Source organism: Mirounga leonina, unplaced genomic scaffold (assembly GCF_011800145.1).
Source record: "Mirounga leonina isolate KUSES-001 unplaced genomic scaffold, KU_Mleo_1.0 Mir_179, whole genome shotgun sequence".
Lineage (NCBI taxonomy): Eukaryota > Metazoa > Chordata > Mammalia > Carnivora > Phocidae > Mirounga > Mirounga leonina.
Window position 1 is genome coordinate 3175693 of NW_023270466.1, and position 14338 is coordinate 3190030.

The 14338-nt window shown below is 43.8% G+C and overlaps 1 pseudogene; it reads left to right on the plus strand.

Moving 5' to 3' along the window:
* The first annotated feature begins 3504 nt into the window (after positions 1–3504).
* On the plus strand, positions 3505–4332 carry LOC118023355 (annotated as a pseudogene).
* The last annotated feature ends 10006 nt before the right edge of the window (positions 4333–14338 follow it).

Consider the following 14338-nt stretch of genomic DNA (forward strand, 5'->3'; position numbering starts at 1 on the left):
CTAGCTATTCATGATACAACCTCCAGGAGCTTTCATACAAAGCTAACTGTGGCTGGGAGAGGTGCATTAGTGGCTTTCTCGGAGCAGAGGATCAGGGCATCTTGTGTGCAAATCTGGGGTCGAGGATCCCAATTCCAGGGAAAGATGTGGCTCCGGCAGTTGTCACACGACACCCCATGTGGAGGCAGACCCCAATCCTCACCACCAACAACCAGGGAACTCACAGAGAGTGTTGAAAGGGCCCACATTTTCCCACAAGGTGGGAAAAAAAAAAAAACCCTCTAGACCAAGATAATTTCTCACCTTTCTTGTCAACTTTTTCCCCTCTTTTCAGTGTGGGGGCCTGATCTACAGTGATGAGGGTGTGCATGCAAGTGTGAACGCAGGGGCATGCGTGCATGTGCACATACATGTGTGATGTATTAGAATGTTTGCAGTTGATCAAGCAATTTTATTGGCATTAGCTATCTTTTTGCAAAGTGTTCAACTTCCACTTTGGAGAAAAGACAGTACCAAGATTAATTCTTGGAGAGCCCCAGTGAAGAAACAGTGAGGGGACAATGGAGATGCAGACAGAGTTGTGTTTTGATTACCCAACTGTCACAAGTCTCATATGCTGATGCCCAGAAATCTCACAATTTGATCATCTGTATTGATTAAGAAGGCTCCTAATTCAGAGGTGTGGAGGTGGGAGGATCTTTCCTAAACTGGCCATGTCCCATCCCAAAATTAACTTTGAGTTTGAGGTTGAGAGATCAAACAATATCTTCCTGCTGGCTAGCATCACTCTCTTGGAAAAGGATCCCAGATCAAGGAGGCAGCAGGGTTGGTGTCTGGTGAGGGCTCTCTCCCTAGGTTTGCACTCAACCACCTTCTCAGATGACCTTTCCTCCGTTCATGCATGTGGAAAGAGACAGACCTCTCCTCCCTCTTGTTATAAGGCCCCCAAACCTATCAGATTAGGACCCAACCTTAAGACCTCCTTTAACCCTAATTATCTCTTAAGAGCCCTGTATTCAAATACAATCACATCAGGGGTTAGGACTTCATTGTATGTGTTTTGGGGAGACACAATTCAGTCCATAGCACTTGGCATCCTACTACTCAAGAGTCTGATTTTATAACCCTTGAACTTCAACTACGCATTTGAAGAACATCAAATTGTATTAAGAATATCATTTATTGTTTTCAATACAGCCAGAGCAGGAAAATTGCTACAATATTTATCCTGTAACCGGCAAAGTATTCACTTCACTCAACGCACCCAATCCCAATTTACTATGTCTAAGTGAAGTGAATTCCGAGCATCTGCTTTGTGTGAGTAAGGGAAACAAATAATTCATTATACCATTTTTTAATTTTAATAACATCTAGATATAATATAGCAAGACTGATGCACTATATACTTGTTTAAGTGGGACTCAACCCACATTGTTTTCACCAGTCATTACACAGCCAATTAAATACCAACCAGCCACCAAACTGTCTGCTAGCACAGAGGCCAGGCAACCTCATTACTGATAAGGTTAATTTAATCAGTTACCTTTGCTAAGTGCCTGTGAGTCACTCCCAAATTTAAAACACAAATAAAAAACATGAGTGGAAGTATTTCCTAGGTGGGGCGAATTCCTCATACCTCTCTCTGCCCACCCATCTCCCCTCACCTGGGTCACCTGCCTGCCAAACACCCCTATCTACTGATAACCAGAATTTTTTCTTTACAAGACATAAGCGTAGGAACCTCAAACCCAAGAACAACAAGATGTGCCCCCTTTTGTCTATTAGCAAATCTGGTATAGCTGCACGTGTTTGTGTGTGATAGGAAGGGTCCTCTGAGTCTACAACTGGAATGTTTTCTCACGTTGGAGGCTCTGCGAAAGAGAGAAAAAGGAAAGAGAAAGTTTAACTCTAAAGTAGGAAACAATCTGTTCTGCAGCTGGTGGCATTCAGAGTCGGGCAACACGGAAGAAGTGCTATTTGTGTGCACAGGTGTCTAGGACTCTGCAATCTGCCCAGCTGGGAGCACTGGGAATGGAGGCTAAACCACCAGGTCTCCGCCTTCCTCTTCTTTATCCTTCCCAGGAGCTCCTCACAAACTATGGAGTCTCTGACCAATGATTGAAATATACATATTATTCTCAGAGGTCCCAAGGAAAACACAACATGACCATAATTTTAAATCTCTGAGAAGCCCCAAACCCGAAATTTGAATGTGCCAGCCAGCATTACACCAATGGCCTTCTTACTTCTTCCAGGCCAGGATGGTTAAGGCCTACACCCTGACTTTCATGCAATTAAATGGTGATGCTCATAGTGAGGCTCAGGTCCAGGTGTGGATGTAACAGGGAGGAATTTAGCATGTCTGACTCCATATTGCTTCTATTGCCCTTACCGCTGTGACTTATAGCTTAGAAACTTCTCTTTAGCCCTGCGTGTAGGCATGTTAATCATCAAAGGAACTTTGCTTAAAGCCAAGATTTGCAAAAACCACTCTTTACCCAAAACCCACCTCACCCGAGGAGGTAAGTAAGTATATACAGAAACAGCAATGCTATGTTTAAGATTTACAGAACGGCATGACCGGATTCCTGTATTCCAAGATCAACTGATTGAGGACAAAAAGGTTTCAAAAACCTACCTTAGACCATTCTGGGCACCTGAATGTCTACAGACATCAGGCACCTCTTGACTCCAACCCCCTCCCACTTCCCCCTCTTCCTAAAACATAAAAGCAGCTCAAAATTCATGCTGAGGAGAGATGGTTCTTTAGGACAACAGTCCATCATCTGTTTGCTGACTTTCCAAAAAAGTCACTTTCCTACCCCAACATCTTGCCCCTTGACTCACTGGTCTATCATGTGGCCAGGGGAATGAGCTCAGGCTCAGTTACATGTATAATGATATTTAGCAATATAGACATGATGCACGCAAATGCATTCACTATAGAAAAGTGACAGTATTGGTCAATAACCATCCTCCTGGCTGCTTTACAAACTGAAATATTTTGAAGTTGTATCCTGAGATGAGACTTTTCATCAAAATAAACTGCAGATTTAAAATAAAGTAAAATAAATTTCAGTTTTAAGATTAAGTGATAAAGGACTAAAAGAAAATATGGACAAATATTATATGACCTAAGGATAGGAGTGGCTTCTCTAAGTATGATACCAATGACAGAAATCACAATGGTAACAGAGGCGACTGCCTCCAAAATAAAAGCAATCAAACAAACAAAAACAGGAACTGCAACAAGTCACTAGTCACTATCGTAACAGTACGCCAACAAAATCGAAAGCCAACAGCCAATGAAGAAAAACATGTTGATAACACAGAAAACAAAGTATGCTTAATGCACACAAAGTAATGAAAAGTCAGTAAGAACCCTGGTATGATTCTGTCATGCACCACTGTTCTCTTGAGCAGCAGTAGCTTACCTCCTCCACCTGACTTCTCTCCCACCTCCATGCACACCACCACCCCACCGATGATGTGATGGGGACGGACATGAGCTGGCTGATGCCCCAGAACTATCGTATTGGCTGTAAATTAAGACTGACACAGATTATTATTTTAAGGCAGATAACAAATAAAATAAGTACCAGTTATCTTGAAGAACAGGTTAAGGGCTGGTGCGAAGGATGAGCTGCACATTGTTGGAGCAGAGACAAGGAATTAGGAGGGCAGTCCAATAACATTAGCAACTTTGAAAAGGTCTGTACAGGCAATGAACTCCCTTGGGCTTTGAAATAACAACCCCTGTGGCTTGTGGTTGAGGGGTGGTTTGGGGCTCATCCATATTAATGAATGGCACTTAGTGCCGGAGAAAGACACAGAATTGGATGATGAAGAGAAGTGAAATTCCTAAGTACATCTGGAGAGCAAGCAGCCCTTGGAAGTTCTACACAAAAAAAGTCAAACTTGCTGCTGAAGCAGAAGGAGGAGGAGGTAGAGAAGGAGGAGCAGGAGGAGGAAGAGGAATAGAGGAGAAAACACTCGCATAAAGAAATCCATATGAGATACTCCAGCCACAAATGCACAAAAATCAAACCAGAATGAAAAAGATTCAAAACCATGAACACCAAGATCAGAAGGTCAAGAATCCTCAAAAGAAAGAAAGAAAGAAAGCAGAGAAAAACTCCTAAAACATCAAATGGACCTAGTTCTGTAGAAGACATTAAAGCAAAAATGCAAGCAAGTATAGAAAAAGGTGATTGTCTTTCCGAAGGGAAAGCCAAGCTCATCAATCATAGGAAGCACAGCTCCTGGATGACTGACCCACAGGTTATTCAAGATCTCTGGAGTGGAGGAAGTCTCCTAAAGAAAACAGCTTAAATGGCTTATTAAAATTTTCCATCTCATTTTATTTCTGTAACAGTTGATCTCTGGCTGTCCTTTTTATAATGCAGAGTGAGAACTTTCCTTACTGTGTCTGATAAATGTGGTCCAGGCTGCATGGCCAATAATGTGTTGTCCCAAAATGCCTGTTTAGTTTTTAAAGGCAGAACTCCACCTTTTGCTTGGTTTTAAATATGTATGGAAGGCTTCAACAGAACAAAGTAGTTGTGGTGATCAAATGGAAATGGTGGAGAGACAAAAATACATGTGTGAAATAAACTTGTTTTTTAATAAATTTTAAAAATCAGTGAGAAGAAGATGAGCACCTCAATAGAAAAAATAATAGTTGGGGGTGCCTGGGTGGCACAGTTGATGATGTGCCCAACTCTTGGTTTCAGCTCAGGTCATGATCTCAGGGTTGTGGGATTGAGCCCCAAGTCGGGCTTCACGCTCAGTGCAGAGTCTGCTTGACATTCTCTCTCTCTCTCTCCCTCTGCCCTTGCCGCTCATGATCTCTCTCTCTAAAATAAATAAATAAATATTTTTTAAAAAGAAAAGAAAAAATAATAAACAAAGGACATGATCAATTTACAAACATAGAAACCCAAATATTTTTTAAACATAATGTCCTTTGTAATAAAAAAAATGAAAAATGTAAATATGCATAATTTTTCATTTATCAGATTAGCCATTCAAAAAAAAATAATGAAACCCATTTTTGGAAAAAACGTGGGGAACCCCATAAACCAGGTGGGAAAGACAACTGATGAAATTTTTTCCAGGTTGATAATTTGACACTAGGAATCAAAATCCTAAAATTTGCACTTCATTTGACATTGGAATTCCAAACTTAACCTAAATAAATAACTGTGGATAAGCACAAAAATGAAGCTACAACATCCATCACAGTGTTGTTTGTAAGAGAGAAATAATACTGGATACATTAACTGAAGAACATACAATGGAGGATGGAGCAGTGATTTAAAATTGCATTGGGAAGGTGTTAAGTTTTAAGGTGGGTTTCTGAACAATATGATCCTATACTTATAAACATACACTATAAATGCATAAGTATATAAATAACATGTACTCATAGGAAAAGACTAAAAGAAGAGAAGAAATAAATGTCAGTGGTGGCTATCTATAATGAGATCATATTTATTTTGCTCTTTTTGCTTTTCCATAGGTCCTAAATTTTCTTCAGATAACATGTAATTTTTTATAACAATAAAAAAAACTTGTTTTTTTTTAAACAGAATTTTAAAGGGAAACCCAACAGTACAACAGGCTTATGTTTTTCCCACCAAACTAAATGGCTTTCACTTACTGCTTCCAAAGATCACGCTGCCTCTCTCTCTCCCCTGATCTGCATCCAATTCTGTAATAATTTCCTTCACATCATGAAAAAATTATCCAAAACCCCAAGCTCACTCATTCAATTAACTCCCTACCTCTTCCTTACTCAATATGCAATTAACATTGAATCACTTTAAGACTTGCTATTTTAAAACCTGCTCTGGCTAATCTGTTTTTTTAAACGATCAGCCCTTCTTTTTACTTCTGAGCCTTCAAAAATATCCGAAGACAAGAGAATGTTTGTAGACAAGTCACTCTGTTGTTCTGTACGGAGATACTTCACTGGCCCTCCAGGTGTGCAAAGCAAAATGGAACAACCTCAAAGCTTCTAACCTATATTGGGCAGCATGCCAAGGAAAGCAGAGCATGGCGGGTGTGACACGAAAATACCAGACACAGGTCAAGGCAAAAATCTTTCTAAAAATGCCTCACCCCACATGGTTGCTCAGGAGGCATACTGAGCCCAGGCCGTGCTGGGCAGGGCTCAGGGCTCGGGGCTCTGTCCATAGGTGGCAACTTGTGTGATTTTGGACGAGCAGTTCACCTGTTCTCGGCCTCAGTTACATCATTTCCAAAACTATGGCATTATTTTTAAGGTGATGACCAAACTGACCGACATTTATGCCCTCTTCTCTAGCAAGTCATTTAACTCTGTAGAATCACAACATCCCCCTTAAAGTAGCTCACAGCCCGGGATCATTACAGATCCATTATTCTTCCTTACTGTGGGTATTGAAGATACTTAGCCTACTTCACAATTCCAGCGTTCATCACATCTTATGACCATAGATGGCTTTGGTCATTTTCCGCTGGCTTCTCCAGCCTTCCTGTTCTGCCCTATTGAATCTTCCTTGGTTGATTCAGGCTACATGTGAGTCACTTATTTATCTCTGTCGACTGGGGATCAGCCTTTTATTTTTTTTAACCTGAGGGGAGTTAGTCATTTGAAAGGCTTCAATCTATTACAACCTATTACAGATGTTGTTCTTTCAAGGTTAAGAGAGGGGCAGTCAAAAAACAGAAAGGCAAGAATTATAAGAAGTATCACTCAGGTGGTCCAAGGATGGGACTCACTTCTTACAAAGCTGGCAAACACCACCACCGTTCTCAAACCAAAGCAAAGATGATCTCCCTGACCCCTCAACCCAAGACAAAAGAGATCAATACTAACTCCAAATGCTGGCAAGGGTGTGGAGAAACAGGGTCCCTTGTACATTACTACTGGGAATTTACAATGGCACAGCCCCTCTGTAAAACAGTGAGCCAGTGTCTCATAAAACTACACATGCACTTACCATATGGCCTAACAATTCCATTAGTGGGCATTTCTGCCAGAGAAATGGAAACCTATGTTCACACAAAAACCTATACACAGATGTTCGGAGCAGCTCAATTCACAATCTCCCAAAACAGGAACCAATTGAAATGTCCTTCAATAGATGACTGGTTAGAGAAACATGGATATATCAAAACCATGAAATACCACTCTGTAATAAAAAGGAACAAACAATTGACAGACATGACAACGTGGATGCATCTCAAGCTGCATGAAACAAAGAATCTCAAAAGGTTACACCTATCTGATTTCATTTACACAACACTCTTGAAATGACAAAACTACAGAGATGGACCAAGACTGATGGTTGCCAGGGTTGGGGTGGGGCAGGGGGAGGGGGAGGAGGTAGCTGTAGCTAGAAAGAGTAGCATAAGGGATCCTTGCAAAGAAACTGTCCTGGATTTTCAACACGGTGGTGAGCAAATCTATACAGGTGACAAAATTACATAGGACTGCATACACACAAATGAGTGCATGCAAAACTGGTGAAATCCAAATAAGATTGCTGGGTATCAATCTCATCAATATCAATTTCCTGTTCTTGATATTGATTATGCAAGATGTTGAGAGAGAGAGATCAATGCTAACAGCACATATGTGGACAATAAAGAACTAGAATCAACTTACGGTACTGTATTTTTCCTGTAAGTTTCTCCTATCCAATAGAAATGCAAATCTGTCCTATAGTCCACATTCCCTGAAATTTTAAATTACTCCTAACTTTGGTTGTTCTACTTTGTGGTGGTTGTCATGGTGATGTTTAAAGAAGGGGAGAACCATAAAGTGCTATACAAAGATCCTACTTTCTCCAAGGAGCTAGAATAGGATCTCCTGAGTATAGCATATATCTTGGTTCCCCACCCACATAGTGTGGCCAGCCTCAGCGGTCACCTGCAGACAGAAATACCGGGGAGTGGACACTTTAGGATCAACCCACAAGTGAAGAAAGACAAGAGTTGGTGAATAACATGGCATCTTGCTCCTGTGCTGTGGGACGAACCTGAGGTGTAATCTACACCCTCTCTCAAAGTCCCTAATGGAAAGAAATCTCAGTCGCCCACAGCACTAATCTGCTTATGACTATGCCTTTTATTGGCTTTTCCTTTTTCCTGCCTCTCCCCTCACCCTCATTCCATCTCCCGAGTAAACCACTGAACCCAACTCCTTATCTCAGGGTCTGCTTTTGGAAGGACGCAAATCCAGATATTCACACTGAGGATACACTGGATACAGGCTACAGTGCCTGTCTCTAACAACTGGTATTTTACTTTCCCTAATCAGTACCAAAATTTAAAAAAAATATTTTTTAATCTGCTACAAATTTCATGGAAATGTAACAAAACACAATTCGTTTATTTAAGACAAATGCCAACACCCTCAGGTAAATACAGTCTTGGTCATTTCTGAAGCCCCTCTCCTATGTGCCTCGTAACAAATACGGACACCGGCCATCAGGCTATTTAACAAGTAACTGCAAAGCCCTTTTCATGCAGGTTACATCCACTGAAGCAAATCCACATTCAGTACACACATTTTTAGAAACTTGCCATACTTGTGTTCCAGATTCTAGAAGACCATCCAGAGTCCACACAAATCAAAAGGGCTGCCATGTCAACCAGTTCCCAAGAGGTGACATAAGTGACTTAGGAAAGTAACTTTCAGAAAACTCTGGTCTGAAAAATTTTTTTTAATGAAAGATTCTCTGAGATCCTGAAAACCATGCTAGATATAACCCACCCGGACTACTAACCAGCCATCGTCCTAGTGGTAATACCTTGAACCACTCTTCTCTGAATCTGAGCCGGTATCGAGGCTGCCCTTCAATGTCAGCATTGCAATGGTTCTGCTATAAATATGTTTGTGTCCACTGCAGCATTAAGTTAGGCTTGGGAGACAGAGTAGCCGAAAGAAAAATGGATCGGAAGTCTGAACATTTAGAACCCAGCCCTGCCTGCATCTGAGGAGTGGCAGGCAGGAGGGAGCAATTTTGGCCACAGCCCTTGGACTTCCTGGGTCTCTATTTACTATCAGCAAAATGAAGGGTTTGAATTAGATGAGAAGGAAAAACCCAGCTCTGTTCCAGCTTGACAAGTCTGTGATGCTAGGCAGTGTTTCTGTTTAGGAGAAATGGGATCTGCTAGCAGTATCACTACCCATGCACTGATTCAGTTAGCAATTACTAAGCATCTTCTGTGTAGAAAGCACTGTGTAAGGGACACCAAGTGTCACCATGCATAAGCAGATAGGCCTGCCGCAGCCTCTGCCACAGCTCGGGTTCTCACTTCTATACTTCTCTTCATCTAGGCTTCAATTACTCCAGATTCAATGTCTCAGGAGTCAGCGTCCTCCAGGCCAAGCGTAGGTCATGTGCTTGTCCCCAGACTCTTCAACAAAATAGAGAAAAGAATCTGGCCTCTGTCAGCTTTCATGGAGGCAGGCAGTGGGAAGTGGTGTCCCTGGGAATTGCCCACCTACCAAGATGACACACATAGCAAACTGCCCCAATAGGAAATCAGAGTACTCAATGGAAGAGGGGATTTAAATGTTGGATGACCCACGTCCTCCACATCTGCGTCCCCAAGCTCTCTGACACACAACGCAAATGTGTGGGTGCCTATGTGCATCTTCGGGGAAGAGAGGACCCATAACCTTCACCCAGCTCTCTAGATTATTCTGGCTTAGGCAGGGAGAAGTTAAACCCAAGGGGGTCTCTCACATTGGTGGGCAGATCGCTCTCCATGTCATTTTTCCTGGCATTCTCACATGAGACATAGCCATGAAGAATCTACTCAGAAGTCTGGAAGTCTAGATTGGGATCGCCTCACTGGCTCTATCTGGCTCTCCATATATTGTCACCACCACCTTCACCAGGAGGCCAGCAGAGAAAATGTTTAGGACAATGTCCAGGAAAAGGGTGCCACGCAATGCCTAGGTCATGGGTCACCTAGGGAACCTCCCAACATTTCACAGGTAAACACCACTGGTTATGTTGGCCCAAGCTGGCAATGGATTTGACCTTTCTCTGACCATTGAAAGTTGATGGCATCAGGCCGCCACAGGTCCTAAAACCTACTTAGCATCAGAAATCCTGTTTCCACCACTGCCCTTTGCTGCAGCTCCTCTCTCACTAACTAATCGGTGTAATGAGAAGGCCAACACAAAAGAAACTCTGACATGAAACCCATAATCCACACAGGAATGCAAAGAACTTAGAACAGCCAAAACAAGTTTGAAAACTATGTCAAATAGTATTAAATTGTACAGTGCTTTTAGATATGTGTGGCTTTAGGGGCACCTGGGTGGCTCAGTCAGTTAAGTGTCTGCCTTCGGCTCAGGTCATGATCCCAGGGTCCTGGGTTCAAGCCCCAGGTTGGGCTCCCTGCTCAACAAGGAGTCTGCTTCTCCATCACCCACTGCTCATGCGCATGTGTGCACACTCTCTCTCTCTCAAAGAAATAAAATCTTTAAAAAAATAAATAAATGTGTTGTTTCATTTCAACTATTTCTCATTAAGCCTTTTTTTTTTTTTTTTTTTTTTGATGAGAGAAAACAATATTTGGATATCAGGAACATTCCAGAAATCACCTGCCTATGCAAAGGCCTGTCCATGAGATCGTTTACGACTGCTCCCCTCCCAAGCTCACCCACCCCCAGACGTAAGCACTATTCTGTGGTTTGTGGTTAGCACTCCCTTGCTATTCTTTAAAGTATGTTTGCTATAGATGTAGTTTAATTCTGTTGGGTTTTGACCTTTATAGAAACGAAGTCCTGTTCAGCATATTCTTCCGTGACTTGCTATTTTTATTCTACAGTTTTTTAGTGATATTCATGCATGGTGATGTGTGTAGTAGTAAGTAGTACATTCGTTTTCATGGCTATACAGTATTCCAAAATGTTTCTATTCACCTAGTCTTAATGGATATTTATAACATTTCCAGTGTTTTACTTTTCAAGTATTACTACTGTGAGTATGTGCACAAGAATTTTTCCTGAGCACATTCTTAATCACAGACTCCCAGGGCATGGCATGGGTGCCTCTTCCCTTTTACGAAATGATGTGAAATTATTTTCCAAGCATGTGTACCAGTTTACCCTCTCCACAGCAGCGTATAAGAGATCTGGTTGCTTTACATCCTCAACAACACTTGATATGTTCAGATTTTCTAAATGTTACCCATCTTGGGTATGGAAAATGGCAGAGCAAGCTGGTCCTTCATTTGCCTTTCCAAAGATGACTCTTTTGCCTGTCAGTCCTCACTGCCAGATATCCAGATCCCGAAAAGCAGGAAGCATGCGGAATTCAGCTTTGTGGCCTCTGCACATAGCCCTTTCTAGCACACAGGACCAATTAATGGTGGTGGAGCGAATGATGCCCGTTCATGGGTTTCCCAATCCACAAGGCTCAGAAAGGAACAGAATAGGAAGCCGGGGGTCGGAAAGAGAAGGGCAGTGAAGGTTGACCGATCCCATCTCTTGCCAAGTGAGATCTCATGGACCACGTGGCGAGAAGACACAGGGGAACGGAAGCACAGAGCCTGGAAGAAGGACTCCTGTGGGCGCCTGGGTGGCTCAGATGGTTGAGCGTCTGCCTTCAGCTCAGGTCATGATCCCGGGGTCCTGGGATCGAGTCCCGCATCGGGCTCTCTGCTCCTTGGGAGCCTGCTTCTCCCTCTGCCTCTCTCTCTGTCTCTCATGAATAAATAAATAAAAATCTTTAAAAAAAAAAAAAGAAGGACTCCTGCTTTGTTTTGTTTCTCTTCTCATTAAATCCTCTGTCACCTGCGTTGGGACTTCATGTTAGAACACCAAGTGGGGTTAGGAACGAAGGGGCGATGAAATTCTCTGCTTCGGAGAGATTTGCATCCAGAACCAGGAATAGGGATTACAGGCTCCTCTGCCACCTTGACCAACTTCCTCATCGCCTCTGTTCCTCAGAGAGAGCCCAAAGAGGGGCCCCCTCCAGGGTGGGCGTGGTGAGTTGGGCGAATGCTGAGTCCGTCCCCCGAGAGCCCGAAATCGGCCATCGGGGATGCTGGCAGTGGGCACAGCCCTTGCGGCGCCTGCCAGGCTGCTGCTGTCACCCCAGGCGCCACCGTGAGACCTGCTTCCCCCTTGTCCTTCCTGGCCCCCAGTGGCGCATTCCCAGCAGCTGCCTCTTTGCAGAAATATGCACCAAAATTAAACCCATCAAACTGTCAGCCCCGTTGCCGGGGCTGCTCCCATGTCAGCCCATGTCATGACAACCGATGATAGAAATTCAGGCTTCATGAGGAGCATCTGTTTCCTTTTTAAAAATCGCTTTAAAAAGAAGTCTGAGCAAGGCGCCTGATGCTCGGGACAGTGCAGGATGCCGAGGCAGGCAGGCAGCCTCAGCACCTGCCAGGGGTGGCACTTCCTCTAGAATTTAGGAAACCAGTGGGGGAAGGAGGGGCGGGTTCCAAAAACAGCAGGCTTGGGAGGGAGCAAGCGAGGGACCCACAGGAGTCCCAGCTTCTCCTCGCTGGGGTCATCCTCTTCTTAAACACCACCTAGCATGTGCTTCTTCGAAGTCCAGCACTGTGGCCCTGGGTTAAAACTCAGTTTTGCCTTCGCAGGAGGGTCTTTGTCCCAAGGCACCGCCAAAGCTTCCAAAATATTGGAGGTTCTCTCCTCTAACCACCTACAGCGTGGAGAGAGGGCAGAGGAGGGCCGAGGGTTTTTTACCCCAAACACAAACAGTCTCCCCTTTGATGGGCCTGTGATTCAGGATCACTCAGCAACATAAAATCTGGAGGAAAAACAGCATTAGCTGAATCCCTGCTGTGTCCCTGTCTCCAGCTTCCCTTGACCCCTGCCCAGGATCACACACACACACTCACACACACACACAATGTATGCATTCTTGTGTTGACTAAATAGCCCAAGACACAGATTAAGCACATTGGTATTCAGTATTCAGCATCTGAAGAACCTTAGCATCCATTTCTCCCTTTTCCCTCAGGAAACTGAAGCCCAGAGAAGTCGAGTGACTTCCAAAAATGCATGGTTTGATATTTACAAATAGGGGAAGAGATCTCAGAATCTTTTGCTCCTGCCTTTTGGGGCTGAGTCTGACCAGACAAACAACAAAAACCAACTGGGAACCCTTTCTCTAGAGAAACACAGAGAATACTGCAGAATGGCAGAAGAAAGGTTTATCTGATAGGATTTTGGAAGTAAGGAACAATCAGAGATCACCTACTTTAAAAACAGATTTTAAAGAATTCAAACGGGCCAGCTGTACCTTACTGCAGACAGGATTAGAGTGAAAGAAGGGTTGAGGGAATCCTTGTAACATGGGCGGTAAGTACGGATGAGACTTTAGTCTTCAGTGACACAGAGGCCCCAGAATTCCTTGGGCAGCTCACTGCTGGGTGGCTGATCTTCCAGGGAGACTCTGCCTTGGCTGAGCATGTAGGTGTCCAAGGCCAGGTTCTAGGCCGGCTCCGGGGCTTTCTGCAGGTATAAGAAGAGTTTCTGAGGCATAGCAATGTGCTGTGGATGGTGATGGCAACACTGGCTTTCACTGCCCAAGCACACAGCAAACACCAGGGACTGTTCTGAGAGCCTCGTGTTAGTTACATATTTACCCCACACAGAAGCTCTACGAGTAGATGATAGTCCAATCATCTTCAGATTCACAGAGGAGCAACCTAAGGCACCAAGAGCTTATATAATTTTTTCAAGTCACTCAGCCACTAAGTGTCAGAGCCAACTTGAATGCAGAAGTCTGTCCCAGATCACGTGTTTAATTCCTGTTGGTGCACTGGATGGGGGTCAAGAGGTAAGCACACTGGACCTTCCTCTGCCATGGGCCAGTCCACTCACTCTGTTTGTCCGCGAAGACCTCCAAGGAGGTGAATGTTCTCGGTAAAGTTCCACATGGGTGTGTAACTTTGGGCGAGTGTGCAGTAAGTAGTCAATTCGGCAGGCCTGGGCTGCACAGAGTCTGCATATTCTGAAGGTCTTTCACACTGGCCCTTGAGCAGCAGCTCCTGGGAGATCACCTCTGAGCCATTAGAATATCCTGCTGGACAGAGTGTCTCTGTTTACCTGGAGCTTGGGCCACACCACACAGTTTTTGCTAACCATGGGATTTGTGGTAGGAGTCTTGGGCCCTGCTCTACAGTTTGACCTCTGAGTGGCAGGCTGGAGACTGGGTAACTAGGGTCAGTCACTCGGGTGCCATGTGCCTATGTGACTGACTCCCCAGCGACATCCCTGGACACCAAGGCTCCCAAGAGCTTCCCCAGTTAGCGAAACTTCATATATGTCATCACAGCTTGTAGCTGG